This window comes from Lucilia sericata, unplaced genomic scaffold (assembly GCF_015586225.1).
Source record: "Lucilia sericata isolate MDLA Ls3-8-SP2 unplaced genomic scaffold, ASM1558622v1 Contig002138F_arrow, whole genome shotgun sequence".
NCBI classification, from domain to species: Eukaryota; Metazoa; Arthropoda; class Insecta; order Diptera; family Calliphoridae; genus Lucilia; species Lucilia sericata.
This window is the reverse complement of record NW_023995983.1, coordinates 51512-57511: the sequence shown is the minus strand read 5'-3', so window position 1 is coordinate 57511 and position 6000 is coordinate 51512. Positions and strand designations below refer to the sequence as shown.

Below are 6000 nucleotides of genomic sequence, written 5' to 3'. Positions count from 1 at the left end.
TATAGACCAATCTATAGTCAAGACTATAGACCAATCTATAGTCAAGACTATAGACCAATCTATAGTCAAGACTATAAACCAATCTATAGTCAAGACTATAGACTGGTCTCAGGCTGTAGATCAGTACATAGTCCAGACTATAGATCAGTATATAGTCCAGAATATGGTCAATACTACAATTAATGTTTAGTAATAGACTAGATCAGTCATTCATTTATTTAAGTTTATAGATCAGCTTACAGATCAGTCTATAGACGAAGCTATTGATGTGTCTATAGTCTAACAGAACTTTGTTTATAGAAAATATTATGGATCGTTGTATAGTCCAGACTGAACTAATTTTTAACTCCAAATCCAAAATTATAAATAAATAGCAAAAAAGTGTTTTTTAAGAAAAAGAGTTCTTCTAACCCTATCAAAACTGTAGGGTTTAAATGAGATATTTATTACATATATATATGTACTCAAATATTCAATATCAATTTCATTCATTTACACTCTCCCTCTCATTCAGAGTAATGATATCATTACTCTTACTAGAGTACCAAAGAGTTTAAGTACAAATGTGCAATTAGTGTAAATAATTATTTAAAAAAAATGTTTACTAAACAACAGCAGTTATAAATATAACAAATAAATGTTATTAATAAAATGTCTACAAAATAAAAAAAATATTAAGACAACGATATAGTTGGTGGTAAGAAAATTTATAGAACCTTTTGATTGTTGGAAAAATATGTTTGTCAAAAAAAACTTTTCTGAAATTAATAAAACAACCTAATTAAATTAGACATATTTTAATGACAATTCCTTTTTTTTTGCATTATCTAAAATATTCAAAAATGTAATCTTATAATAGCCAAAGACCCAAATGAATTATTTTGTTTGGAGAACCATTTTTATTCATTCATTATTATCAACCAAATAATAATACTAAAGATTTGTTATAAGACTATGAGTATTAAACTCAAAGATAACAAACCTTTATTTATTTAACTAAAGATTAAACAACATGATGAATGAAATTTTGAGAAAATCAGCAAAAAAAAAAAAACATTAGAAAGGAAACTTGCAATTTGTAAAAATTCCCCCAAAAAAACTCCATATGGACATGTGCAAAAACATTTAATTACATCATGTCATTATTGTTTTCTTTTCTTAATGTTGTTCAAATATTTATTTAAATTTATATGGCTTTTCAATATTGTCAATTAATTTATTGGTGATTTTGTCTTCCTTATGGAGATTCGGACTCCCAACAGCCGGATTTATGTAATATATACTGGAGCAAATATAAAAACAAAAAAACTGCTAATCAATTTGATTTACCTTAAAATTTTGTTTAACAAAAAACACAAACAAAATTTTAGTTTAAAAAAAAAATTAAAAATTTTAATCACTTACACGCGACTTATTTGTAACAAACGTAAAAAATTTTAAAGAAAATTACTGATTTAGTATAAAACGTAATGTTTAACTGGTTTTTCAATTCTTATTTCACTAAATTGAAAGTTTTACTTAAGACAAAAAGTTCATTAAACCATTTAACTTGTTTTGAAACCGGAAGTATTTGATATCTTGCAGTATTCTTGATCTGATTTAAACAAATTTTGCTTTAGTTTTATAACTATAGCCTTTAATTCTATAAAAATCTAATTTACCTTTTTTTTCGTTTTTTTTCAGACTTTTAATTAATAAATACAATTTTGTAACCAGAATTATTAAAAATAGGTAAGTACTGTTATATAATCTATTTAAAACTTATTGAAGATCATCTTAACTCCAGTGTAAAAACCAGTTTTCACACCAGACTATACTTCAGTGTATAGTAAAAACCATCTCAACTCCAGTGTAGAAATCAGTATTTGATCGATACTAAAGATCAAAAGGTCTATAGACCAGATTAAAGATCAGCCAATAGTCCAGACTTTCGATCAGTCTATGGTCCATAATATATATCAGTCTACAGTTCAGACAATAGATCAGTCTATAGACTAGGCTATAGACAAGTTTATAGATCATTCTGTAATCATTCTATGGTCAAGACTATAAATCATTCTATACAGACCATTCTATCGTCAATACTATAGATCCATTCTATAGACAAGACTATTGATCATTCTATAGTCTAGACTATTATCATTCTATAGTGCAGAATACATATCGGTCTATAGTCTGGACTATAAAGCATTATCTATAGTCAAGAATATATATCATTCTATAATCAAGACTATAGATCATTCTATAGTTAAGACTATTGATCATTCTATATAGTCTAGACTGTTATCATTCTATAGTGTAGAATACATGTCAGTCTATAGTCTAGACTATAGAGCATTCTATTATCAAGAATATAGACTATAGATCATTCTATAGTTAAGACTATAGATCATTTTATAGCCAATACTATAGATCATTATATCTTCAAGACTAAAGATCAGTCCATAGTTCAGACTATACATCATTCTACAGTTAACACTATAGATCATTATATAATCATTATATTTCAAGACTATATAGATCACTCTATAGTCAAGACTAACAAATTATTCTATATTCAAGACTATAGATCATTCTATATGCAAGACTACAGATCATTCCATAGCCAATACTTTAGATCATTCTATTATCAATACTATAGACTCTAGATCATTCTATAGTTAAGACTATAGATCATTCTATAATCAATACTATAGATCACTCTATAGTCAAGACTATAGGTCATTCTTTAATTAAGACAATAGATCATTCTATAGTCAATATTATAGATCATTATATATCAAGACTATAGATCAGTCTATAGTTAAGACTAACAAATTATTCTATATTCAAGACTATAGATCATTCTATATGCAAGACTATAGATCATTCTATAGTCAACACTATAGATCATTATATATCAAGACTATAGATCAGTCTATAGTTAAGACTAACAAATTATTCTATATGCAAGACTATAGATCATTCTATAGTCAACACTATAGATCATTATATATCAAGACTATAGATCAGTCTATAGTTAAGACTAACAAATTATTCTATATTCAAGACTATAGATCATTCTATATGCAAGACTATAGATCATTCTATAGTCAACACTATAGATCATTCTATAATCAAGACTATTAATCATTCTATGGTCAAGACTATTATCATTCTATAGCCTAGACAATAGAGCATTCTATTGTCAAAATTATAGATCATTCTATATTCAAGACTATAGATCATTCTATAATCAAGACTATAGATCATTCCATAGTCAAGGCTATAGATCATTCTATAAACAAGACTATAGATCATTCTACAATCAAGACTAAAGATCATTAGATAATCAAGACTTTAGATCATTCTATAATCCAGTCTATACATCACTCTATAGTCAAGACTATAGATCATTCTATCGTCAACACTATACATTAGTCTATAGATTCAATATTATACATCATTCTATATTCAGGACTATAGATCATTCTGTAGTCAATAATATAAATCATTCTATAGTCAAGAATCATTTCATAGTCAAAACTATAGATCACTCTTTAGTCAAGTCTATAGATCAATCTTTAGTCAAGATCAGTTTTTAACCAAAACTATATTATCTTAGTTTATAGTTCAGACTTGAGATCAGACGATAAATTAGTTTATATTCCAAACTTTGATCAGTCTTTCGGGCAGACTATAGATCACTCTATAGTCAAGTCTACAGATATAGTTTATGGTTCAGATTTTAGATCATTGTATAGACAAGACTATTGATCTGTACATAGTCAAGACTATAGATCTGTCTTTCAAAAGTTTAAAGACCAATGAACAAATTTTAGAGTGAGCGAAACACTCGTCAGCAGGGATCAAATGTTATTTTTCCAAAATTTAATATTTCAATTTTATATTTATTTTCATTAATTTTAATTTTTTATTAAAAAAAATATTTTATATTTAAACAATATGTTTACACACATTGTCCCCAATATAAACAAACCAACATAATTGAAAGAAAATCTTTCCAATTATTCTAAATAAGCAACAACAAGACTAGAAAACTTATTGTAACATTTTTGTGTTGTTTTATTTTCAACTTGTTGTTGTTTATTTCCTTTACCTAAATTTTATGTTCAAAGTATAATCAAAACATATCCTTTGGCCATTTTAAACACACTTACATACTTACATGTGAACATTGTTAGAAACAAGATTAATACATGTATGTGAACAAATACACACAAAAGTTAACAATGTGTAAAGTTAAATTAAACAAACAACAAACCAGCAGTTCTATAACAAATGAAACCCCTTTTTAGAAAATATATCTTTTGAAATGGTTGCCTCGAACTGCTGGAATAATACCTGAAGAGTACTTGAAGATACAGTTACATTCTTATACATTTAAAACCGAAAGGCTTCCTTCCGTTTTAAGTTATTGTACAAGAGCGAGATTGTGTGTCAGACAATTATTGTGTGGAAAACATGTGCTTAAGTGGCCAAAAAAACACACAACTGTTACAGTTCCATCTCTTGGAACTGTGGTGTTGTACGAGTAGGACTATTAGTTGTAGTTTAGAAAACAATGATTAAACGAAGGCGGATATAAAAGGCTTTATTTTATACAACAGATATAAGATATTAGAAACCGCTTTATATTTTTATAACATCCTTTACCAACTGCCCTCGTATATGTCTGTGATTTCATGCTTTTTTGTAAAAAGTTGCATCTTGTTAAGAAAGTGTTGAATGTATGTTGCAAGTACAATTGTACCTACAACAAACAACATTCAGGTGTTTTTAATGACACATAGAAACCAAGTCAAGTTATGACCGTAAGCCTAAAAAAACTCTTATGGTTTTCCTGATTAAAGGAACTTGTTTGTTTTATGAAAAAAGGAAAAACGGAGGAAAATCTACATGTATTTAAATCCTTTAAATTTTCTCGATTTTTGTGGTCTATGCAAAAATAATACAAAAATATGTAACATTTAGATAATCAAATTTTTAGTTGTTAAACAAAATTTCTAGGGAAGTTAAGAATACTTTTTAAAATACCTTGTGGTTTTTAGAAATATCTATTAATACATTAAAGAGTTTTTAGAACTATTAATATTTTCATTTATGTAGACGAATAACTTGTAATTGTGGTTTATTTGAATGTAAAATTAGAAATTTGAAGATACATTTGTTGGTAACTTTGGAAAAACACATATCCTTTGAGACAGGTCTATAATCTTGTTTATAGTCTAGACTATAGATCAGTTTATAGTACAGACTATAGATCAGTATATAGTAATGAATATAGATCAGTCTATAGTCAATACTATAGATCAGTTTGTAGTCAAGACTATTGATCAGTTTGTAGTCAAGACTATTGATCAGTCTATAGTCAAGACTATAGATCAGTCTATAGTCAAGACTATAGATCAGTCTATAGTCCAAACTATAGATCAGTCTTTATTCAAAACTGTAGATCTGTATATAATCAAGACTATAGATCAGTCTATAGTCAAGACTATTGATCAATCTATAGTCAAGACTATTGATCAGTCTATAGTCAAGACTATAGATCAGTCTATAGTCAAGACTATAGATCAGTCTATAGTCAAGATTATAGATCTGTCTATAGTCAAGACTATAGATCTGTCTATAGTCAAGACTATAGATCAGTCTATAGTCAAGACTATAGATCTGTCTATAGTCAAGACTATAGATCTGTCTATAGTCAAGACTATAGATCTGTCTATAGTCAAGACTATAGAACAGTCTATAGTCAAGACTATAGATCTGTCTATAGTCAAGACTATAGATCTGTCTTTAATCAAGTCTATAGATCTGTCTATAGTCAAGACTATAGATCTGTCTATATTCAAGACTATAGATCTGTCTATATTCAAGACTATAGATCTGTCTATATTCAAGACTATAGATCTGTCTATAGTCAAGACTATAGATCTTTCTATATTCAAGACTATAGATCTGTCTATAGACAAGACTATCTATGTATAGACCAGTCTA

The 6000-nt window shown here is 27.4% G+C and overlaps 1 protein-coding gene across 1 annotated transcript in view; it reads left to right on the top strand.

Annotated features, from left to right (window-relative positions):
- The first annotated feature begins 1681 nt into the window (after window positions 1–1681).
- The window catches only part of LOC119613472 (myocyte-specific enhancer factor 2), a 34085-nt gene continuing 29766 nt past the window's right edge, over window positions 1682–6000 (top strand). The window contains 1 exon segment of the mRNA XM_037969489.1: window positions 1682–1731. The gene's annotated coding sequence lies outside the window, so the exon portion shown is untranslated.